At 39.4% G+C, this 26,004-nt stretch overlaps 1 protein-coding gene and 1 long non-coding RNA gene across 2 annotated transcripts in view; one reads left to right on the top strand and one right to left on the bottom strand.

Annotated features, from left to right (window-relative positions):
* LOC120861260 (transmembrane protein 117) overlaps positions 1–26,004 on the bottom strand; it is a 584,735-nt gene that overhangs the window by 286,117 nt on the left and 272,614 nt on the right. The gene's annotated exons all lie outside the window — the stretch shown is intronic.
* LOC120861263 lies at positions 958–25,131 on the top strand. The gene is made up of 4 exons (XR_005720515.1): positions 958–1,033; positions 6,899–6,904; positions 8,749–8,754; positions 25,121–25,131. It is a non-coding gene; the product is annotated as an uncharacterized LOC120861263 (long non-coding RNA).

The raw sequence follows: 26,004 nt of genomic DNA on the forward strand, positions 1-26,004 counted from the left end.
ATAAATAGACAAGATTTGAATATAAATTTGATTGACTCCAAATCCATGCACTTAAGTACTGTGCTATACCTTCTTCCTACAACTGTTAGTAGAGATATAAAAAGCACAAAGAATATCTCTGTTCCCAAGTATTTTAATAAGACAATGACAATCAAGGATTACTTCCTGTGGGGATAATTCATAATAAGAAGCCAAGAGAAGCATCCAGAAGCTACAGCTCCCTAGAGCTACCATCAGGTCTTGGATTCTCACTTATACTGAGTTCACCCATCTAAGCAGCTCTTGGTCATTGGACTCAGGGTATTATAGAATAGTAGCTCTGTTAATTGTCCAGCTTTTTCAATGACACCTACTTTGAAGATTTTGTTCAATACTACATCTCTACCTGTTCACTCTGCCAACTAATTCCAGAATACATTGGGGTAGGATAGAAATTCCTGGCTACATTCTTTGTGGTTGTATAGATGTATGTAAGAGAAGGCATGATTCTTCTATTTCAGTATCTGAAAACAAGGATGAGATAGTAAGCATGCAACAGATCAATGATCCAGCAGAAAAACCCTAAAAAATCTAAACAAAATATAAAAATAACTCCTCAAATCTGCTTAAAATCATCTAAGAGCTGATGAAGCAATGAAGAGAAGAAAAACCAAGATACCAGATTGGCGAGCATTATGGGAAAGTTAACTGTATTTTCTCTGGGGACATTAGCTGATTCCACGTCAAAGGCAAGAAGATGAGAAGCTCGATTTTGCCTGGGCAGAGAACAGTCTCAGTAGGTTAAAGAGGCAATGTTTGAAATTTAAGGAGCCAAGATTCTTGTGAGAAAGGAGATGCTCAGAAAAGAGTAAGATACACAGCCAGTTTTCCTTTCAAGACTTTTGCCAAATTATGAACTTGTGCACAAGGAAAGCTGAGAGACTAAGCAGAAAGTCTTTATAGTCTATGGCCATACCATCCTAAACGCACCCCATCTTGTCTGATCTCAGAAGCTAAGCAGGGTTGGGCCTGGTTAGGACTTGGATGGGAGAAAGTCTCTGTAAAGTATAGCAGAGGTCTGGCTACTTCATGTGGAGGAAACTATTATAGTTCAGAAAATTCTCAGAGAATGGCCCAGGATATACTAGGGTATGGAAGACTAAAGAAAACCTGTGATGTATGGATCCTTGTTGAAACTGTAAATCAACCCTTATCCAGTCCATTTCATGACCGAATTAAGGTGATCAGCTTCTATTCTTTGCACTTAACAGAGGAAAAAGTGAACCTTTTCAGGAAGAATAAAATATCATCAATTTTTATTTATAAAATCCATCATTCAATCAAAAGTTACTAGGATGTCAAGAAACAAGACCCTATCAAGATCCTGAAAACCAAGAGAGTAAACAATAGCTAAAACTATTCCATAAGTTCCAGGACAACTGCAAGTCATTTTTATCTATTCTTTCCACTGTTGATACCCCAGAGCCTAGAACACTGCCTACAAGCGGTAAGTAATCAGTAAACATCTGCTTAATTTATGAATTAACAAAGTGACCCAAGTTATTCATATTTATTGATATATTACACAGGTAAACCAATATATACTAAACCCTAGAAACAGAATAAATAAGATTGACATGAAGAATTTTTACATGTTTTCAAATTGTTTTCTGTGTTTACTTCACTTCTCCAACTACATTATATCTCCTTGATGGCAGAATAACTATCCTATATTCATGTAGAAAGAGACATCAGCACAAAACAGGAGAATGTCCCTCCTCTGTGGCTGTGGGCACATGGTGAGTACTGGATGCCATGATAAAGCAGAGGACATAGCATAGAGAATTTAATTAAGAATAAATTAGTTAATATATTTAAAAGTAAAGAGTGATATTTAAAATTTATTACTTATTCTCCAAAGAATTTGGACATTTCTCCAAAGAAGACATACAGATGACAAACAGGCACAAGAAAAGGTGCTTATCATCACTAATCATAATATTAGAGAAATGAAACTCAAAACTACCTAGAGATATCATCTCACACCAGCCATCATCAAAAAGTCTACAAACAATAAATGATAAAGAGAGTATGGGAAAAAATCCTCCTACACTTCAGTGGGAGTGTAAATTGGTACAGCCACTATGGAGAATGATATGGAGTTTCCTTAAAAGGCTAAAAATATAGTTACCACATAATGCAGAAATCCCACTCCTAGGCATATATCTGGAGAAAAACATGGTTTGAAAGGATATATGCACCCCAATATTCATTGCAGTGCTGTTGACAATAGCCAAGATATGGAAGCAACCTAAATGTCCATTGAGAAATGAATGGATAAAAATGATGTGGTACATATTATACAGTAGAATACTGCTCAGTCATTAAAAAGAATGAAATAACATCATTTGCAGCAACATGGAAGGACCTGGAGGTTACTGCATTAAGTAAAGTCAGACAAAGAAAAATATCATAAGATATGGCTTATATACAGAATCTAAAAGAAAAACTGATACAAATGAACTTATTTACCAAACAGAAGTAGAATCACACATGTAAAAACAAATTTATGGTTACCAAGGATAAAAGGCAGAGAGGGAGGGATAAATCGGGAATTTAGAATTGACATATACACACTACCATATCTAAACCAGATAAACAAGGACCTACTGTACAGCACAGGGAATTCTGCTCAAAAATCTGTAATAACCTAAATGGAAAAATAATTTGAAAAGGAAATGATGTATGTATAACTGAATCACTTTGTTGCACTCCTGAAACTAACAGTACTATAAAATCAGCTAACGCCTGATACAAAATTTTAAAAATCTCCAGGTTCCTCTGTCCATGGGATTTCCTAGGCAAGAATACTGGAGTGAATTGCCACTTCCTTCTCCAGGGGTTCTTCCTGGCCAGGGACTGAACCTTTGTCTCCTGTGTCTCCTGCACTGCAGGCAGCTTCTTTACCACTGAGCCATGAGAAAAGCTTCTTTTTTAAAAAGAACATATTGTATCAAAAAATTTAGCAGTTATTCTAAATTTTGCTGCTCTGGACAAATGTAAAGAAGAATTACAAATAGGCAGACCTGCCATAAAAACTTTCAACCATGAGTTCACTGATTTGCATATCTATTAACATTTAACATTATTTCCTACTCAGGTTGTAAAGGACACAGTGTGCATATATTTATATTAGCAATTCTGGCCAGTTTGAATATCACATTGGACTCTGAAAAAGTGAAGTTATGGAGCTTATACACTCAAGAGTTTTTGGATACTGATTCAAAATTAAATTATTTGCTAGGAGCCACTGTTAAGTTTCAGTTTTGTTCAGTTTTAGCTAATTATTTCAACTATTCATACATCTTTGTTTTGCTTTGTGCTTTAACTGGTTATCCGTGCATAGATCTAAAAAAGCTTGCACTCTTATCAGCCTTGCAGGTAAACATTCATCACTGATATTTTCTCTAAAAATTCTAAAAGAATTACTTTTCAGGCTACAACTTCATTCCCCCCTCCTTGAGGTTCCAAGTTTAGCTGTCAAATCCATAACATAAATGTGAAAACATCAACAAAATCTTGGAAAGGCTCATAATCATCGTAACCTCAAAACGTGAGCTACTAAGCTTATTGCACTTAATGAAACTTATGTGTTAAATGGCCATAAGCTAAACAGACTCTAACAGGGACTAACTAGTCAACAAAATGATAATATGAAGAATTGGCCCTAGAGGTGAGAGTCTTGAGCACAAGCAACAAAGGCTCCAGCTTACTTCAGTCTATTACTTACATGTAAGTGGATTCAGTCATGCCAGGTGATTTAGGAGCTGAATCTCTGAAAGTTTAACAAGAGGCAGTAAACATAGATCACCAACCCAAAATGGATTCATGCTTCACTGAAGATCCATCTGTGGCCAGCTGGATTCATAATGTCACAGCTGTCTCTTTCAGCCACGTTTGGGCCACATAAACAAGACTGGGGGCGTCACAAACAAGTAAATCATGGATAAGGAGTTGACTTAACATGAGTACAGACCTGTATTAAACACAATGAACCTCAAGGAAAATCTCTTAAGTGGTCTTAAGGCTTGAGGTGAAAATCTGTCTACATAAAATGCCAGAACTTAAACATATTATGATATTAGCCTTTCTTAATTTTTTGTAATGAAATGATTAAAAGTCTTTAATTCAGTCACTTGTTCAACTATTATCCAAATAACCACATTTTAGTATTTCTTCTCAAAATGTCTACTTCTTGACTATTGAAAAACTTAGAAGGAGATCAACACATGTGTATGAACTTTCCAGGAAAGACCTAGGGTATGAAGCTACAGAGCAAAATTTACTGGAAGGGGACAACTGTTGCAGACAATTGTTAGGAGGAGACTGTGTGTGTGCTTAGTCGCTCAGTTATGTGTCCGATTCTTTGCGACCCCATGGACTGCAGCCCACCAGGCTCCGCTGTCCATGGGATTCTCCAGGCAAGAATACTGGAGTGGGTTGCCATGCCCTCCTTCAGGAGATCTTCCCAACCCAATGACTGAACCAAGGTCTCCTGTATTGCAGGTGGATTCTTTACCAGCTGAGCCACCAGAGAAGAGTCTAGAGTGACTAAAACTGCATCTGAACCTAAAAATGTTTACAAGTAAAGTTCCAACTCAAATTCCCCAACTTTAGCTATTCATGCTCTCTAATTTCTCTACAGAAGACATATAAGACCGCAGATGGCGTATTTATTGGACAAACCCACCCTGACTGCTAACACACCCACATTACGTCAATTCTTCCTTTCATTCCTCGTCTTGCTTAAGCCTACTCAGTGAAATTCATTTGTAGTAGATACAGAAACCTTAGAATAACATCAATTCCTCCCTCTCTTTTACCTTCAACATTTGGTTAATCAAATGTAACCTTTCATAAGGTTACTTCTGATAGGTCCTCAAACTATGTTGTTTTTTTGTCATTACTGCTACCAATATCTTATCTCTGTTCATAACCATCTCTAATCTGAATTACACAATAGCCTCCTGTTTCCCTGTGATTATCCTCAATTTATTATAGATTATTTACTGCCACTATGGTAAATTCTGGGAAATTAAAATGGTGTACCAGAGGAGCAGGAGTCCTAGAACCAGAAAGTATTGGGCTGACAAACCACCTTCCCATTCTGTGACCTGGGGTAAATGATAAGCTTGATAATAATCCATTCCCTTATCTGTAAAATGGGAATAAGAATATCTTTCCCTCACAAGGATTTCTTGAGGATTACGTGAAATAAGGAATATAAAGCTTCCCCCTAGGGCACAGGCCCCACTCTGAGTCCTTCTTTTTTTTTTTTTTTTTGTCCTACTCAGTTATGTGAGGATTTTCTTGTCTTCTTGGGCATCCGAGGTTTTCTGTTGGTGCTTAGTAGATGTTCTGTGTGATTCATGCCACTTGTATATATTTTCGTTGTTTCTGTGAATGGAGGCAAATTCTACTTCCTACTTCTCTGCCATCTTGTGTGACCTCCCTGTTTTTTTGCTTTTCTGGACGACTATATTATTTTGGAAATGGGAGCTAGTAGGTCAGAGACCTATCCTTTATTTGCATATCTATTACGAAACAGTTATGATGTGCTGTGTGTGCACTTAGTCATTCAGTCATGTCCAACTCTTTGTGACCCCATGGTCTGTAGCCCACCTGGCTTCTCAGTCCATGGAATTCTCCAGGCAAGAATACTGGAATGGGTAGCCATTCCCTTCTCAGGGGATCCTGCTGACCCAGGGATTGAACCCAGGTCTCCTGCATTGCAGTCAGATTCTTTGATGTCTGAGACACCAGAGAAGCCCTTCTTGTAGCACGTGAATTTATATTACATAAGCATAGTTCATATTCACTAAGTAAACTGACATAGTTCATTACTCACTAAGTAAATCCCCATAGTCTTCCTATTTGCTAAATCATGGACCCAATATTTGTAAACTCAAAAGTTTCCAAGAGGGAAGAAAGCATCCCAAAGTTAGGTATCACTTCCTGGATTATCATCTAGCACCGCTTGTCTAATAATTTCTTCAGCTCATTATCACATTTCCCCAGTCCACAGAGTCACAGGGGCAGGCTTGGAACATAGAGATCCTGTACTAAGAGTGAAGCATGGCAATTCATTCCAGTATCCTTGCCTCGCGAATTCCATGGAAGAGAAGCCTGTCAGGCTGCAGTGCAGAGTCACACAGAGTCAGACACGACTGAAGCGACCTAGCAGGCACCCACATACTGGCATAACCAAATCTGCTGATATCCTATTTTTTTCCTTTCCTGGTAACTTAGAATCAAGACTCAAAGAGAGAAAGAGGAAATCTCTCTCCAGGAGGTTGAATGAAGACAAGCCCAGTAATTACTGGTGACAACGTTCTATCCTCTGAGACTTGTTCTTGCTCAGTTGCTCCTTGTTACTCCATGGACTGCAGCATGCCAGGCTCCTCTGTCCTCCCAGAGTTTGCTCAAATTCATGTCGATTAAGTTGGTGATGCTATCCAATCAATTCATTCTCTGCTGCTCCCTTCTACTTTCGCCTTCAATCTTTCCCAGCATCAGGGTCTCTTCCAGTGAGTTTCACCTTTAGCATCAGTTCTGCCAATGAATATTCAGGGTTGATTTTCTTTAGGATTGACTGATTTGATCTCCTTGAAGTCTAAGAGACTCTCAAGAGTCTTTTCTGGCACAGCTCAGAAGCATCAATTCTTTGGCACCTAGCCTCCAACTCTCACAGCCATACGTGACTATTAGAAAAACCATAGCATTGACTATTTTCTCTATTTCTTTGCATTGTTCATTTAGGAAGGCCATTCTCTTTCTCTCTGCTATTCTATAGAACTCTGTATTCAGTTAGGATATCATTCTTTTTCTCCCTTACCTTTTGATTCTCTTCTTTCCTCAGTTATTTGTAAAGCCTCCTCAGGCAACTACTTTGCTTTCTTGGATTTATTATTCCTGGGGATGGTTTTGGTCAGCATCTCCTGTGCAATGTTATGAACTTCCACCATAGTTCTTTAGGAATTCTGTCTACAAGATCTAATCACTTGAATCTATTAATCATCTCCATTGTATAATCTGCCTGCAACGCAGGAGACATGGGCTCAATCTCGGAGTCGGGAAGAACCCCTAAAGAAGGAAATGACAGCCCACCCCACTATTCTTCCCTGGAGGATTCCACAGACAGAGGAGCCTGGTGGGCTACAGTCCATGGGGTCACAAAGAGTAGGACACAACTGAGCAACTAACAACCTCAACTGTATAATCATAAGGGATTTGATACAGGTCATACCTGAATGGCCTAGTGGTTTTCCCTACTTTCAAATGAGGCCTGAATTTTGCAATAAAGAGCTCATGATATGAGCCACAGTCAGCTTCCAGTCTTGTTTTTGCTGACTGTATAGAGCTTCTCCATCTTCAATTGCAAAGAATATAATCAATTTGATTTTGGAATTGACTATCTGGTGATGTCCATGTGTAGAATCATCTCTTGTGTTATTGGAAGAGGATGTTTTCTATGACCAGCCTATTCTCTTGACAAAATTCTGTTAGCCTTTACCCTGTTTTGCTTCATTTTGTAATTCAAGGCCAAACTTGAATCTATTCGTCACCTCCATAGTTATTCTGCATATCTTGATTTCCTACTTTTGATTTCCAATTCACTACGATGAAAATGACATCTTTTTTTCTGGTGTTAGTTCTAGAAGGTCTTGTAGGTCTTCATAGAACCAGTCAACTTCAGATTCTTTGGCTTCAATGGTTGGGGCATAGACTTGTATTACTAGGATGTTGAATGGTTTGCCTTGGAATTAACCAAGATCATTCTGTTGTTTTTGAAACCATATCCAAATACTGCATTTTAGACTCTTCTGTTGACTATGAGGGCTCAGTTCAGTTCAGTTCAGTCACTCAGTCGAGTCCGACTCTTTGAAACCCCATGGACAGCAGTCCGCAAGGCTTCCCTGTCCATCACCAACTCCTAGAGCTTCAGTTCAGTTCAGTTCAGTCGCTCAGTTGTGTCCAACTCTTTGCGACCCCATGAATCGCAGCACGCCAGGCCTCCCTATCCATCACCAACTCCCAGAGTTCACTCAGACTCACGTCCATTCAGTCAGTGATGCCATCCAGCCATCTCATCCTCTGTCGTCCCCTTCTCCTCCTGCCCCCAATCCCTCCCAGCATCAAAGTCTTTTCCAATGAGTCAACTCTTTGCATGAGGTGGCCAAAGTACTGGAGTTTCAGCTTCACCATCATTCCTTCGAAAGAAATCCCAGGTTGATCTCCTTCAGAATGGACTGGTTGGATCTCCTTGCAGTCCAAGAGGACTCTCAAGAGTCTTCTCCAACACCACAGTTCAAAAGCATCAATTCCTCGGCGCTCAGCCTTCTTCACAGTCCAACTCTCACATCCATACAGGACCACTGGAAAAACCATAGCCTTGACTAGATGGACCTTAGTCAGCAAAGTAATGTCTCTGCTTTTGAATATGCTATCTAGGTTGGTCATAACTTTTCTTCCAAGGAGTAAGTGTCTTTTAATTTCATGGCTGAAATCACCATCTGCAGTGATTTTGGAGCCCAAAAATATAAAGCCTGACACTATTTCCACTGTTTCTCCATCTATTTCCCATGGAGTGATGGGACTGGATACCATGATCTTCATTTTCTAAATGTTGAGCTTTAAGCCAACTTTTTCGCTCTCCTCTTTCACTTTCATCAAGAGGCTTTTGAGTTCCTCTTCCCTTTCTGCCATAAGGGTGGTGTCATCCGTGTATCTGAGGTTATTGATATTTCTCCCGCCAATCTTCATTCCAGCTTGTGCTTCTTCCAGTCCAGCGTTTCTCATGCTGTACTCTGCATAGAAGTTAAATAAGCAGGGTGACAATATACAGCCTTGACGTACTCCTTTTCCTATTTGGAACCAGTCTGTTGTTCCATGTCCAGTTCTAACTGTTGCTTCCTGGCCTGCATACTGGTATTCCCATCTCTTTCAGAATTTTCCACAGTTTATTGTGATCCACACAGTCAAAGGCTTTGGCATAGTCAATAAAGCAGAAATAGATGTTTTTATGGAACTCTCTTGCTTTTTCCATGATCCAGCGGATATTGGCAATTTGATCTCTGGTTCCTCTGCCTTTTCTAAAACCAGCTTGAACATCAGGGAGTTCATGGTTCACGTATTGCTGAAGCCTGGCTTGGAGAATTTTGAGCGTTACTTTACTAGCATGTGAGATGAGTGCAATTGTGCAGTAGTTTGAGCATTCTTTGGCATTGCCTTTCTTTGGGATTGGAATGAAAACTGACCTTTTCCAGTCCTGTGCCCACTGCTGAGTTTTCCAAATTTGCTGGCATATTGAGTGCAGCAATTTCACAGCATCATCTTTCAGGATTTGAAATAGCTCTACTGGAATTCCATCACCTCCACTAGCTTTGTTCGTAGTGATGCTTTCTAAGGCCCACTTGACTTCACATTCCAAGATGTCTGGTTCTAGATGAGTGATCACACCATCGTGATTATCCAGGTCATGAAGATCCTATTTGTACAGTTCTTCTGTGTATTCTTGCCACCTCTTCTTAATATCTTCTGCTTCTGTTAGGTCCATAGCATTTCTGTCCTTTATCGAGCCCATCTTTGCATGAAATGTTCCCTTGATATCTCTAATTTTCTTGAAGAGATCTCTAGTCTTTCCCATTCTGTTGTTTTCCTCTATTTCTTTGCATTGATCGCTGAAGAAGGCTTTCTAATCTCTTCTTGCTATTCTTTGCTTAAACTCATTTCCATCAAGTTGGTGATGCCATCCAACCATCTCATTCTCTGTCATTCTCTTCTCCTCCTGCCTTCAATCTTTCCCAGTGTCAGGGTCTTTTCCAATAAGTCAGTTCTTTGCATCAGGTGGCCAAAGTATTGAAGTTTCAGCTTCAGCATCAGTCCTTCTAATGAATACTCAGGACTGATTTCCTTTACAATTGACTGATTTGATCTCCTTGCAGTCCAAGGGACTCTCAAGAGTCTTCTCCAACTCCACATTTCAAAAGCATTAATTCTTCGGCACTCAGCTTTCTACTCTTTCTGCTTTGTAGAAGAGGGCTACTCCATCTCTTTTAAGGGATTCTTGTCCACAGTAGTAGATATAATGGTCATCTGAATTATATTCACCCATTCCTATCCATTTTATTTCACTGATTCCTAAAATGCTGATGTTCAGTCTTTATGTCTCCTGCTTGACCATGTCCAATTTACCTTGATTCATGTACCTAAGATTCCAGGCTCCTATGCAATATTGTTCTTTATATCATCGGACTTTACTTTCACCACCAGGCACTTGCACATTATTTCTGCTTGACCCAGCAGCTTCATTCTTTCTGAAACTGTTAGTAATTGCCGTCCACCATTCTCCAGTAGCATACTAGACACCTTCTGACCTGGTCGGCTCATATACTGCTGTCATTTTTTTTGCTTTTCCATACTCTTCATGGGGTTTCCCAAGCTAGAATACTGGAGTGGGTTGCCATTTCCTACTCCAGGGGATCTTCTTGACCCAGGGTTCAAACTCACGATTCCTGCATCTCCTGCACTGACAGGCGAATTTTTCACTGCTGCGCCACCTGAAAGCCCTTAACTATTCTCCAAGTAAAAAATTTAGAGCTTAAAAATGCGGTTTTGAATACTTTGTTCAGTTTTAACAATGCTTTTTTTTTTTTTCCTTCTAGAAAAGAATGCCACTAAATGTGCTGCAGGAAAAGGATCGTCAGTTTGGCTGATAGACTTAGGTTAGTTTTCAGACTCCTCCTAAAAAGAACAAGGATAAATATATTGTGCCCACTCTTTATGATGCTGCGTCAGACAATGAAGGGAGCTTTGTTTAAATGTCAATGTACTATTTACATATACACATTTTCTAAATGTGCTGAAGTTTAAAATAAGATTCTTCTCCACAGTTAAAAATAATGTATATACATATTTTAGTTAAAACCAATATGTTCAATGTGTCTCCATTGAGATGCAGGACACACAATGAGAGGGTGTCAACTGAGTGACAGGGAGTATCTGTGCATTTAACAGATAAGAAGTAGATAAGAGGTTACATCTCTTAGACTGCTAATGTAAAGGGAGCTTGATTTTTAAATAAAACATGTTGACAAAAGACTAAACAAAGACAGATAAAGTGTAGCTTAGAGTAGAGGTTGCATCTCTGACAGATCAAAGACTTTCACAAGTCTCCTACAAAGTGTCAGGAGAAGGTAAGGAAAAGATAGCCTTAAGTAGACATCATAGTAAAGACTACAGAGCTGAGAAAGCTTCACAGAAGCTTGGGAGAGGAGTCTAGAACTGAGTTTGTCAATAGTATGGGTGATTGAGGGTAGCAAATATAGGACTCTTAAATATTTTCCAGATGTTAAACCCTACTGATGTGTCAACTAGCACACACTTCTGCCCTCAAACATCTCTGGCCCTGGTCCCTTTGTCTAAGAGTCAGGCTCACTCATGGGGCATCTCTTCAGCTAATTATGAATGCCCATTTATTATCAAATGTGCTTCGAATTAGAAGTGAGATCAATCTTATTGCTCTATAAATTTGCTCTGCAATTTCACTAATTATATAGCTTCTTTTGATTTAATAATAAAGAATTTCATTCTCTGATTTTTACAGTGTTTGCTTCACAGGTTATACCACCCCAGCCTATGGCAACAAGAAAAGGAAATAAGGCCACACTTTCACCCACTTGTGAACATTTCAAGTCCATCCAATTTTCTCCCAAATAATTCAAAGAGATTTCATAGAGTTTCATTTGTGCTTTTAGAACTAGTACTCTTAGCAACTTTATTCCAGTTGATACAGATGTCAAAAATGGTACCAAAGATATCCTCTCTTGTACTGATGTCCACTAAAGTTGTTATTGCAACTATTTATGTTGTTAGTGTATGTGTCAAGACCCAAAAGTACACTGTAATTCTGTCATTGTGCCCTATGCCACCTTCCCCAATTATGAGATCAGTAATCAATGTACTCACATTATTACCTTAGTTCTATCCCAACACGTCCTAATATCAACAGTGCTGCTGATACCCTAAAGCGTCAAACACCCACAGAGAATATGGGAAAATGCTTAGTATTTATTATTTTAATTAACATTGGCTTATAACAAGTTTCATGAGTACAACTTTATATTTCAATTTCTGTATACACTACAGCATGCTCACCACCAAAACTTTAGTTTCTGGAGAATTCTGCCAAACATATAAAGAGCTAGTACCAATTTGTCCCAAACTATTCCCCAAAACAGAAAAGCATGAAACATTCCCAAATTCATTCTAGAAGGCCTAATACCAAAATCAGATGGAGGCACTACCAAAAGTAAAAAATAAAAAAAGAATGATAAGAAAATTACCAGCCAATAAATCTGATGAATATAGATAAAAATAGTTAACAAAATATTGGCAATCAAATTCAAAAATATGTAAGAAGGTTCATACACCATGATCAAGTGCAACTTAATCCAGAGACGCAGGAGTGGTCCAATAAACACAAATCAAACACTGTGATATACCACATTTACAGGACTTTCCTGGTGGCTTGGTGGTAAAGAATCTGCCTGCAATGTAGGAGACACAGGAGACAAGGGTTCAGTCTCTGGGTTGGGAAGATCTCCTGGAGGAGGGCATGGCAACCCACTCCAATATTCTTGCCTGAAGAGTCCTGTGGACAGAGGAGCCTAGTGCACTACAGTCCATAGGGTCGCAAAGAATCGGACATGACTGAAGCAACTGAGCATGCATGCATCACATTAACAAAAGGAAGGATATAAATTAAATGACCATATACCTAGATGTAGAAAAACCATTTGGCAAAATTCAACATTCATGATAAAAATCCTCATCAAAGTAGAGGTAGAGGGAACATATCTCAACATAAAAAAATCTATTTAAGACAAATGCACAGCTAACATCATACTCAAGGGTGAAAACCTCAAAGTTCAGTTCAGTTCAGTCCAGTCACTCAGTCGTTTCCCACTCTTTGCGACCCCATGAATTGCAGCACCCCAGGTCTCCCTGTCCATCACCAACGCCCAGAGTTCACTCAAACCTACCCTCTAAAATCAGGAAAAAGACAAAGAGGTCTACTCTCACCACTTCTACTTAACAAAGTATTGAATTTTTTGGCCACAGCAATAAGACAAGAAAAAGAAACAAAAGGTATCCAGATTGGAAGGGAAGAAGTAAAACTATCACTATTTGAGGATGACATGATGCTATATACATAGAAGACCTGAAAGTGAAAAGTGAAAGTGAAGTCACTCAGTCGTGTCTGACTCGTTGCGACCCCATGGACTGTAGCCACCAGGCTCCTCCGTCCATGGGATTTTCCAGGCAAGAATATTGGAGTGAGTTGCCATTTCCTTCTCCAAGAAGACCTGAAAAACGTCACTAAAAAGACTGTTAGATCTAATAAAGGAATTCAGAAAAGTTGTGGGATACAAGATTAATATACAGAAATCTGTTGCTTTTCTATACACTAATAAGGAACTATCAGAAATAGAAAGCAAGAAAACAATCCCATTTTATATCACATCAAAGTGAATAATATACCCAGTAATAAATGAGGTGAAAGATCTATACTCTGAAAATTATAAAAGTTTTGATGAAGGGAATAAAAATATGATAAAAAGAAACAGAAAGCTATCTCATGCTCTTGGGTTGGAAGAATTAATATTGTTAAAATGTCCATACTATCCAGAGCAATCTACAGATTTAATGCAATCCCTATAAAAATACCCATGACATTTTTCACAAAACAAAAACAAGTAATCCTAAAATTTATGTGGAACCACAAATTATGCCCCAAATTGCCAAAACTATATTGAGAAAGAAAGAACAAAGTTAGAGATATCATGTTTCCTAACTTCAGACAATACTGCAAAGCTATCCCTGGTGGCTCAGTGGTAAAGAATCCTCCTGCCAATACAGGAGACACAGGTTCTATCCCTGGGTCAGGAAGATCCCTGAAAAGGGAAATGGCAGCCCACTCCAGTAGCCTTGCCTGGGAAATCCCCTTGACAAAGAAGCCTGGTAGGCTACAGGCCAGGAAGTCATAAAAGAGTTGGACACAACTTAGTGACTAAACAACAACAACAAGAAGAATGACAGTAATCAAAACAGCAGAGTACTGGCATAAAAACTGACACACAGATTTGCAGATCAACAACAACATAAAAGGAGCTTAAAAATAAACCCAACACATGATTAACGGGCTTCCTAGATGACACTAGTGGTAAAGAACCTGCCTGCCAAAGCAGGAGATACAGGAGATGCTGGTTTGACCCCTGGGTCAGGAAGATCCCCTGGAGAAAGAAATGGCAACCCACTCCAGTATTCATGCCTGGAGAATCCCATAGACAGAGGAGCCTGGCAGGCCACAGTCCATGGGGTTGCAAAGAGTTGCACACAGCTGAGCAACTTAGCACTCATAGTACCCATGCACCCTTATGGTCAGTTAATCTATGACAAAGGAAGCAGGAATATACAATGAAGAAAAGCCAGTCTCTTTAATAAGGAGAATAATGAAATTAGAAGATTTTTCTCACACCATACACAAAAATGGACTCAAAATGGATTAAAGATCTAAATATCCGAGCAGAAGCCATTAGATTCCTAGCAGAGAATGCAGGGAGCACACTTTCTGACATATATTGCAGCAATATTTTTTTAAGTTCATTTCCTAAAGCAAAATAAACAAATGAGACCTAATTAAAGTTTTTCCACAGCAAAGTAAACCACTGATAAAGTGAAAAGATAACCTATTAAATTGGATAAAATATTTGCAAATAATACATCTACTAAGAGGCTAATAGCCAAAGTATATAAATAGCTCACCCAACTCAATATCAAAAAAGCAAACAACCAATTAAAAATAGACAGAAAACTAAAATAGACATTTTTCCAAACAAGACATACAACTGCTTAATAGGTACATGAAAAAATGCTCACCATCACTAATCATCAGAGAAATTACTGTATCAATGATTTGCAGTTATCTTCTCTCACCTTAGGATTCACATGTAAATCCATGGGGGCAGGAATAAAATATATTATGATTTATTCTTATAATTCCTCCCATTTCAACACTTGCCCACTGTCCTTAAGCAAGATATCTTTGTTTTAACTGCCTATCCAGTGTTATTTTCCAGGAGGCTCTTTGGTGTCATACATAACAGTACTTCAGAGGCAGGATTGCATGTGAACTTGGTGGAGTGAGAAGATGTGCTTCTCCTCACCAAACTCCAATGATATGCCAGTATAGGAAGAGAAGAATAAGCTTGCAAAGTAGGAGAAAAGATAACAGAAAATGAGAAATATTAATAAAGTTTTTACAAAGCAGATTGAGAGATGATGATGGTTTCAACTCGCCCTGTAGTATGAAATTCTTCGGGGATATTAAGGAAGGACCTAATTCTGTTTCTGAACCTTGACAATACTCAGGGACTGGAAGAGGTTCAGTATTTCTAGATGTGAGAGAGAGAAAGGATGGAACTTAAAATAGGATTGGAAATCCTGCATAAGTAGTTTATGTACTTTCTTCCAGTCAATAAACACAGAAAATGACTTGTGTCTCACCTAGCTAAGAAGGACATTTGCTAGCAATATCTGGAGAAATTCAAGCAGAGTTAGACCCCTTAATGAAAACAGAAGCCAGAAATTTATATTTTTTTATATTAAACAGTGAGCCCCATTACCTAAAATACTACTTATATGGGTTAAAGATAAAGTTCCATTTCAAAAAAATTGACCAGTTCTGACCTTCCTCCAAAAGTCATTAACAGTTGAGGATCACCCAGTGAGATAAGCCGATTCCCATAGACCACAACCCCCTTCTACTCGAGTCTTACTGGTCACAAGCCTGTCTATGCACAGAGACTTTCCAGTCATCTTTTATTGCCCACTACTGAGAATGAACACACTTCACACATTACCATGTATTTGAGGTAAATTTTTAACAACAAAAAAGCTCAAAAATAAATAAAAATGAGGTACTTAGAGGAAACAGACAATACAAAAGCAGAGAAAAAGTGTACGGATAGAATAAAAATACTTTCCTGATATGCAATGTAAAAATTCAGTTAAATGCTATCTACGAATGGCAACCTAATCCAGTATTCTTCTCTGGAGAATCCCATGGACAGAGGAGCCTGGTGAACTACAGTCCCTGGGGTTGCAAAGAGCTGGACATGACTGAGTAACTAAGCACAGCACATGGAAATATAACAGGACTTCCCTAGTGGCCCAGCGGTCAAGACTCCACACTCTGAATGCAGGGGGCACAGATGTGGCCCCTGGTCAGGGAACTAGGGGCTTCCTCTGTGACTCAGCAGTAAAGAATCTGCCTGCAATGCAGGAGCCATAAGAAACGTGGGTTCAACCTCTGGGTCTGGAAGATTCCCTGAAAGAGGGCGTGGCAATCCACTCCAGTGTCCTTGCCTGGAGAATCTCATGGACAGAAGAGCCTGGTGGGTTGCAGTCAGTGGGGTCGCAAAAAGTCAGACACAATGGAAGTGACTTAGCACGCGCACACACACACATGTAGGGAACTAAGGTCTCAGATGCCAAAAAGAACTCAACCAAACAAACAAAAAATATAACTAAAACTAAGACTATGTAAGTGTTCAAAGAAAAACAGTAAAAAATGTTTAAAAAGTAACATGCAAACAATAACAAAAAGAAATCTGGTATAGCTACAGTAACATCAATTAAGGCAAAAAATTATTGTAAATTAAACAAAATTTAAACCCAGGGAGATACAATGTGCCATCAAAATTTAGTAATCAAAGTAAATTAATAAGACAGCAAGAAAAAACAGACACATTCACACACACACACACACACACATAAAAATATACACACATAAGTCCAAAATATACATTCTTCTAATGCAACAAAGAATATTAGACATATTGGAAATAAACAAGGCAAACATTTTCAAGGTTCATGTTTGGGAACTCATGTACACCCGTGGTGGATTCATGTCAATGTATGGCAAAACCAATACAGTATTGTAAAGTAAAATAAAGTAAAAATAAAAATTAAAAAAAAAAGAAAATGAAAGAAAATAAATAAGACTACAAAGCAAATCTCAAAATTCTTAAATGACTGAATCACATAGAGGATATTCTTTGACCATAATGTAACTAGACCATAAATCAACAATAAAAAGCTAACTTGAGAATCCCCAGATCTTTGGAAACTAAGAAATACACATCCAAGTAATATATAAGTCAAAATCAAAATCTCAGTGGGACAGAGAAAACATCTTGGACAGGAAAGTAATAAAATATCACGAGATACACCTAAAGCCATGCTTAAACTTTCAATTTTAAATAAATATATTAAAAAAGAAAAAATGCTAAAAATTAATGAATTCAAAATATTTCTCAAGAAATTAAAGAAGTAGTAAAATAAACCCCCAAAAGATAAAAATAATTTTAAAATTCTAAAAATAGAATTTAAGTGGAAGAAAAAATGGAAATATACAATAGATAAGGTGAGAGAATTTCATACTATGAAAAGACATAAAATTGATAACTCTAGCAAGATGAGTCAAATATAAAGAGAGAAGGTACAACTAAAGATTTCTGAAAAGTAAATATGTCACAAATAAAAAAGGGGCATTGCTACAGATCCTGCAGATATTAAACAAATAATAAGAGGGCATTTTATGAAATTTACAGGAAATCAACACAGTAGAAAAACAAATGCCCAAAATGTACATAGGAACAAAAAAAGAATTTTAAAAAACAGATCTATTCACAAAATTGAATTTAGAAAATTTCCACAGGAAAATTCCAGGCCCAGATGTGTACATGGTCACCAAGAGAAATAAGCAGTAATGTGTATAGTATCATTATTTATAATAGCCTGAAACTGGAAACAGCGTGAATGTCTATCAGCAGAAGAATGGATAAATATATTACAGCACAGTCATACAATGGAAACTATTCAACAACGAAAATGAACAAATTACTACTATACAAAGCCTGGATGGAGCTCAGAAACTTACATAAATGTAGCCAGACAAAAATAAAAGAGAACATGCTGTATGATTATAAGTATATAAAGCTCAAAACACAGGAAAAATGAAACTACAGTGATTAGGGGAGTATTCTAAGTGGTAAAACTACAAAGAAAAGCAAGAAAGCAAAGAGCATACAAGTGAGATATGGGTTACTTTGGAGAAACAGAGGTTTATTATTAGGAAAGACAGAGGGTTTCCAGGGTGCTGGCAATTGTGTTGTTGTTGCTGTTTAACACAAATGGTAATAACATGGGTAACATGGGTGTCACTTAAAAATATTTCAGTCAGTTCAGTTCAGTCACTCAGTCGTGTCCAACTCTTTGCGACCCCATGAACCTCAGCATGCCAGGCCAACCTGTCCATCATCAACTCCCAGAGTCCACCCAAACCCATGTCCATCGATTCAATGACACCATCCAACCATCTCATCCTCTGTCATCCGCTTCTCCTCCTGCCCTCAATCTTTCCCAGCATCAGGGTCTTCTCAAATGAGTCAGCTCTTCGCATCAGGTGGCCAAAGTATTAGAGTTTCAGCTTCAACATCAGTCCTTCCAATGAACACCCAGGACTGATCTCCTTTAGAATGGACTGGTTGGATCTTCTTGCAGTCCAAGGGACTCTCAAGAGTCATAAAAGTTGGGGTTCTAGGTGACTCAGTGGTAAAGAATCTGCCTGCAGTGCAGGAGATACAGGAGACTTAGATTCCATACATGGGTTGGGAAGATCTCCTGGAGAAGGGCATGGCAACCCACTCCAGGATTATTGCCTGGAGAATCCCATGGACAGAGGCGCCTGGTGACCTACAGTCCATAGGGTCGCACAGTCAGACATGACTGAAGCGACTTAGCATACATGCAGGTAAAAATTAAGTTACATATGTGTGTGTTCTATGTGCTTTTATGTAGGTATGTTATTTCCATATTTTAAAAAAATCTCCAAGAAGAAAGTGCTTGTTATTATAGAAAAGACTAAGAAATGGTAGCTATTACTCTCATAGATGAAACACTGGGCTAGCAAAAGATAAACCCAGCTTTTGGGAGAAAAATTATTTTTAGGTTGAATTGGAAGGTCCCACAAAGGGAAGAGGAAGAACAAGAGAAAATTCCTGAAATATGAGCAAGTCTGCGTGTATTGGAGCAGTGCAAGTAGTGAACTATCTTGGCTAGAGCAAGCACAACATAAAGGAATCATAAAAGATGAAGCTGAAAATTAATGGTGTGGGAAAGGGCACTGAGTACCCACAAGGTAATTTAGTCCCTGTTTCAGAGCCTGTGGACAATTCACATTTGGAATTTAGACTGTTTTGAGTTTCTTCCACAAGGCATTGCATTTTAAACAGCTTTCTGCTTTTTAACTAACCATGTTTCTTGGTATCTCTTAATGGAAAAGTGATAGCCTTATCAAATGCAAGGACTACCATTTTGCCATCCATAATGCCCAATAAGGTAGAGATTAAATCAAGTGCCATTTGAAAGACTCATAAACAAGGAGATCTGCTTCACTGATTTCAAGGGATGAAGCAGAAAGTCACCTCAAAGCACACGTTCCCTCGATTCCAGGAAGAATCATGCCGGTAATTTTCCAGAAGTTCCATGCATTAGGGTAAGAAACTTACTGAGGAAGGGGAATAGGAAAGAGCGTATTAAATCTCTGAGATTCTTGCAAAAATTCTCCAAGATCCCTGACATGCAGAGCTGGTCATGGGGGAGGAAATGGGTCCATCTACTCTTCAAGAGAGGAGGTACATAGGCTTGTGAAGGATGTGACTGTAGCCCAGGGGTAGGACAGAATCCTGAGGCCTCCCCAAACCAAACCTGCAAGCAAAGTTTGACTGATGGGAGCTCTTCTAAACTTCTAAACATTCTGAAGGGCGATATGCTCACGGCCCAGATCGGGTCTGGGCCAGGGAGGGCTCCAAGGCATAGTGGACAGGAGTGTGTGTAATGATGTGGGTGCAAGCTTCAAATGACATACTACATGGCAGCTAGACCCAAGAACAGAAGAAGAATAATCAATAGCTTCCTTGATGGCTCACATTTGAAAAAGACCCCAGGGACCCCACATTGGGTCAGGTAAGGCACAAAATTTAAGGTCAACTGGGTATGGAAAGAAAGCTGAGTACCAAAGAATTGCTCCTTTCAAACTGTGGTACTGGAGAAGACTCTAGAGAGTCCATTGGACTGCAAGGAGATTAGACCAGACAATCCTAAGGGAAATCAATCCTGAATATTCACTGGAAGGACTGATGCTAAAGCTCCAATAATTTGACTACCTGATGCAAAGAACTGACTCACTGGAAAAGACCCTGACGCTGGGAAACACTGAAGGCAGGAGAAGAAGGGGACAAGAGAGGATGAGGTGTGTGCATGGCATCACTGACTCAATGCACATGACTTTGAGCAAGCTCCAGGAGTTGGTGATGGACAGGGAGGCCTGGTATACTGCAGTCCATGGGGTCAAAAAGAGTCAGACATGACTGAGTGACTGAACTGAACTGGGTAGGTTAAATTTAAAAAGGGAGACTGGACTCCTTGCTAATGAATGCAGAAAGTCTCAAGTCATTAATTTGAAAAGTTAAAATTAATTAGGACCAAAGTTGTACTCTGAGTTCATGAAGCATTCATGCCACCAATATACAATGCCATAGATTTCTGCCCAATCAGCTTAAATCAGCTGGGAGTATATATTATACTTCACAAATACTAAAAGCATAGGCTTTGGGTAGGAATTAAAGGTCTATCTGCCTAGAGACTTCTCTTCAGCCACTTCAGATAAAAAAAGCATATCCAACCCTAAAAAAACAGCCACTAAAAATGCCTCCCAGGCTGCAATTTAACTTGAAAGAGAGGGTCAGCTACTTATTCATTCTTCTGGCAATACTGACTGAATACCTCCCGTTTGCCTGGAACTGTGTGAGGTGTTGGGAATACAAAGATGAACAAGATGTGGTCATTATCATTTAGCAAATGAAAAAAGACATGCAAATAAGTCAACAGAGTCCTATGTGGACAAGGCTGTACACCAGGAGAGAGGCAGAGATGAAAGACTCCCAATTCTTCTGGTGTGAAAGAGAGGGGCCAGGGAAGAGCAGACTTCACAGAAGACGGACAGAGGAGGGAAGATGTATTTGAAGTATAAGGAAGCAGATGTACAAAGTCAGAGAGAATTGAAAGCAGCAAGAATGTTAAAGGGAGCAGCAAGGGCCACTCAGAGCTGCTGCCGGATGCACAGTGAGACAGGAAAAGGGGCCAGGAAGCCAGAGATGTATCATGCAAGGCTTTGCACAGCCTTCACAATCTGCTTCTTAAAATAGTTTACTAAAATGGGAGCATCAGAACAAAAAATTCCAACTCCCGTATCCTAGCATTTACCTAGATGTTATCTACTTCATGTCTTTAAAATGCTTTCCATTTAAGAAACTGTTATCAGTAAGGGTTCTCCAGAGAAAGAGATCAGTAGGAGATGATACATAGATAAAACAGATAGACAGACAGCACATAGACAGACTTAGAAAGACAGACATGCTTACATACACACACACATACAAATATACATAAATGAAAAGATTTCTTTCAAGGAACTGGCTTATACAATTGTGGGACTGGCAAGCCTGAGGTCTGCAGGGCAGGCCAGTAGGTTGGAACTTCTTGGGAAGGAACTGATGCTGCAATCATCAGGAAGCATTTCTCATTTCTTTGGGAAATCTGTTTTTGCTCTTCAGTCAGTTCAGTCACTCATTTGTCTCTGACTCTTTGCAACCTTATGAACTGCAGCAAACCAGGCCTCCCTGTCCAACACTGACTCCCAGAGTTTACCCAAACTCATGTCCACTAAGTCAGTGATGCCATCCAACCATCTCATCCTCTGTCGTTCCCTTCTCCTCCTGCCCTCAATCTTTCCCAGCATCAGGGTCTTTTCAAATGAGTCAGCTCTGTGCATCAGGGGGCCAAAGTATTGGAGTTTCAGCTTCAACATCAGTCCTTCCAATGAACACCCAGGACTGATCTCCTTTAGGATGAACTGGTTGGATCTCCTTGCAGTCCAAGGGACTCTCAAGAGTCTTCTCCAATACCACAGTTCAAAAGCATCAATTCTTCGGCTCTCAGCCTTCTTTATAGTCCAACTCACATCCATACATGACTACTGGAAAAACCATAGCCTTGACTAGATGGACCTTTGTTGACAAAGTAATGTCTCTGCTTTTGAATATGCTGTCTATGTTGGTAACAACTTTCCTTCCAAGGAGTAAGTGTCTTTTAATTTCATGGCTGCAATCACCATCTGCAGTGATTTTGGAGCCCCCCAAAATAAAGTCTGACACTGTTTCCACTGTTTCCCCATCTATTTGTCATGAAGTGACGGGACTGGATGCCATGATCTTAGCTTTCTGAATGTTGAGTTTCAAGCCAGCTTTTTCACTCTCCTCTTTCACTTTCATCAAGAGGCTTCTTAGTTCCTCTTCACTTTCTGCCATAAGGGTGGTGTTATCTGCATATCTGAAGTTATTGATATTTCTCCCGGCAATCTTGATTCCAGCTTGTGCTTCTTCCAGCCCAGCGTTTCTCATGATGTACTCTGCATAGAAGTTAAATAAGCAGGGTGACAATATACAGCCTTGATGTACTCCTTTTCCTATTTGGAACCAGTCTGCTGTTCCATGTCCAGTTCTAACTGTTGCTTCCTGACCTGCATATAGGTTTCTCAAGAGGCAGGCCAGGTGGTCTGGTATTTCCAATCTCTTTCAGAATTTTCCACAGTTTATTGTGATCCACATAGTCAAAGGCTTTGACATAGTCAATAAAGCAGAAACAGATGTTTTTCTGGAACTCTCTTGCTTTTTCGATGATCCAGTGGATGCAAATTAGAAGCTGCTGCTTATTTCCATTTTAATTGAAAATTGTGAACTTGACACCCAAGGTCAGGAGCAACAACCAAGAGGATATACCACACATCCAAGGTCAGGAGCGGCGGCTGTGAGGAGATACCCCACATCCAAGGTAAAAAGCCATGGCTGTGCTTTGCTGGAGCAGCCGTGAAGAGATATTCCATGTCCAAGGTAAGAGAAACCCCAGCAAGACGGTAGGTGCTAAGAGAGGGCATCAGAGGGCAGACAGACTGAAATCACAATCACAGAAAACTAGCCAATCTGATCACATGGACCATAGCCTTGTCTAATTCAAGAAAACTAAGCCATGCCATGTGGGACCACCCAGGATGGGCGGGTCATGGTGGAGATGTCTGACAGAATGTGGTCCACTGGAGAAGGGAATGGCAAACTACTTCAGTATTCCTGCCTTGAGAACACCATGAACAGTATGAAAAGGCAAAAAGATAGGACACTGAAAGATGAACTTACCAGGTTGGTAGGTGCCCAATATACTACTGGAGATCAGTGGAGAAATAACTCCAGAAAGAATGAAGGGATGGAGCCAAAGCAAAAAACAACACCCAGTTGTGGATGTGTATAGTAATAGAAGCAAGGTCAGATGCTGTAAAGAGCAATATTGCGTAGGAACCTGGAAATTTAGGTCCATGAATCAAGGCAAATTGGAAGTGGTCAAACAGGAAATGGCAAGAGTGAAAGTCGACATTCTAGGAATGAGCGAACTAAAACAGACTGGAATGGGTGAATTTAACTCAGGTAACCATTATATCTACTACTGTGGCCAGGAATCCCTTAGAAGAAATGGAGTAGCCATCACAGTCAACAAGAGAGTCTGAAATGCAGTACTTGGAGGCAATCTCAGAAACGACAGAATGATCTCTGTTTGTTTCCAAGGCAAACCATTCAATATCATGGTAATCCTAGCCTGTGCCCTGACCAGTAACGCTGAAGAAGCTGGAGTTGAACAGTTCTATGAAGACCTACAAGACCTTTTAGAACTAACACCCAAAAAAGATGTCCTTTTCATTAGCAGGGACTGGAATGCTAAAGTAGGAAGTCAAGAAACACCTGGAGTAACAGGCAAATTTGGCCTTGGAGTACAGAATGAAGCAGGGCAAAGGCTAATAGATTTTTGCCAAGAGAATGCACCAGTCATAGCAAACACCCTCTTCCAACAACACAAGAGATGAGTCTACACATGGACATCACCAGATGGTCAACACCAAAATCAGATTGATTATATTCTTTGCAGTCAAAGATGAAGAAGCTCTATACAATCAGCAAAAACAAGACCAGGAGCTGACTGCAGCTCAGATCATGAACTCCTTATTGCCAAATTCAGACTTAAAGAAAGTGGGGGAAAAGCACTAGACCATTCAGGCATGACCTAAATCAAATCCCTTATGATTATACAGTGAAAGTGAGAAATAGATTTAAGGGACTAGATCTAATAGACAGAGTGCCTGATGAACTATGGATGGAGGTTCATGACATTGTACAGGAGGCAGTGATCAACACCATCCCCAAGAAAAAGAAATGCAAAAAAGCAAAATGGCTGTCTGAGGAGGCCTTACAAATAGCTGTGAAAAGAAGAGAAGTGAAAAGCAAAGGAGAAAAGGAAAGATAATGCAGAGTTCCAAAGAATAGCAAGGAGAGATAAGAAAGCCTTCCTCAGAGATCAGTGCAAAGAAATAGAGGAAAAGAATAGAATGGGAAAGACTAGAGATCTCTTCAAGAAAATTAGAGATACAAGGGAACATTTCATGCAAAGATGGGCTCAATAAAGCACAGAAATTGTATGGACTTAACAGAAGCAAGGGCAACCCACTCCAGTACTCTTGCCTGGAAAATCCCATGGACGGAGGAGCCTGGTAGGCTGCAGTCCATGGGGTTGCTAAGAGTCGGACATGACTGAGTGACATCACTTTCACTTTTCACTTTCATACATTGGAGAAGGAAATGGCAACCCACTCCAGTGTTCTTGCCTGGAGAATCCCAGGGACGGGGGAGCCTGATGGGCTGCCGTCTATGGGGTCACACAGAGTCGGACATGACTGAAGTGACTTAGCAGTAACAGAAGCAAAAGATATTAAGAGGTGGCAAGAATACACAGAAGAACTGTACAAAAAAGATCCTCATGACCCATATAATCATGATGTGTGATCACTCACCTAGAGCCAGACATCCTGGAATGTAAAGTCAAGTAGGCCTTAGGAAGCATCACTATGAACAAAGCTACTAGAGGTCATGGAATTCCAGTTGTGTGATTTCAAATCCTGAAAGATGATGCTGTGAAAGTGCTGCACTCAATATGCCAGCAAATGTGGAAAACTCAGCAGTGGCCACAGGACTGGAAAAGGTCAGTTTTCATTCCAATCCCAAAGAAAGGCAATGCCAAAGAATGCTCAAACTACCACACAATTGTACTCATCTCACACTACACTAGTAAAGTAATGCTGAAAATTCTCCAAGCCAAGCTTCAGCAATATATGAACCATGAACTTCCAGATGTTTTGTGTGGATTCAAAAGCTGGGTACTAGAGTTTACCTGAGTTTACACATAAAACAAACCAGCACAGAAGTTATTCCCAATTTACAATTAAAGATGGATTTCTTTTTATGTTCAAAAATATAACTCCCATCAACATCTGATACAACATTTTTAAATCTCTATGATTGTAAATTTAGAATATAACACAGAATCCTTGTAGCATTGCCTCTATTTCCCTCACACACATACACACAAAAATATAAATAGAATCTCATGAAATATAGATGATACTTCTCATCAATACTCTGAGAAGTCCATACTGATTTAGCTAAACTTTAATATTTTATCATTCAAAAATATTGAATAAATACTGAAACAGTACAGCAGTTCTGATATTTTAATCCCACTTCCAAGATCTCAGACCTGTACGTTAATCTATAATGAGTTCCATTTGAGTATCATTCATGCTCAAAAATATGCTTCTAGACATCTTTATAGAGTCCTTGCGAACTGGTTGGTTACAGGGCAGAAGAGGGCATGGGATACACCTCAGCCTCTTAATAGTGGTTT

The sequence above is a fragment of the Oryx dammah genome, unplaced genomic scaffold, assembly GCF_014754425.2.
Source record: "Oryx dammah isolate SB20612 unplaced genomic scaffold, SCBI_Odam_1.1 HiC_scaffold_11232, whole genome shotgun sequence".
Classification (NCBI taxonomy): domain Eukaryota; kingdom Metazoa; phylum Chordata; class Mammalia; order Artiodactyla; family Bovidae; genus Oryx; species Oryx dammah.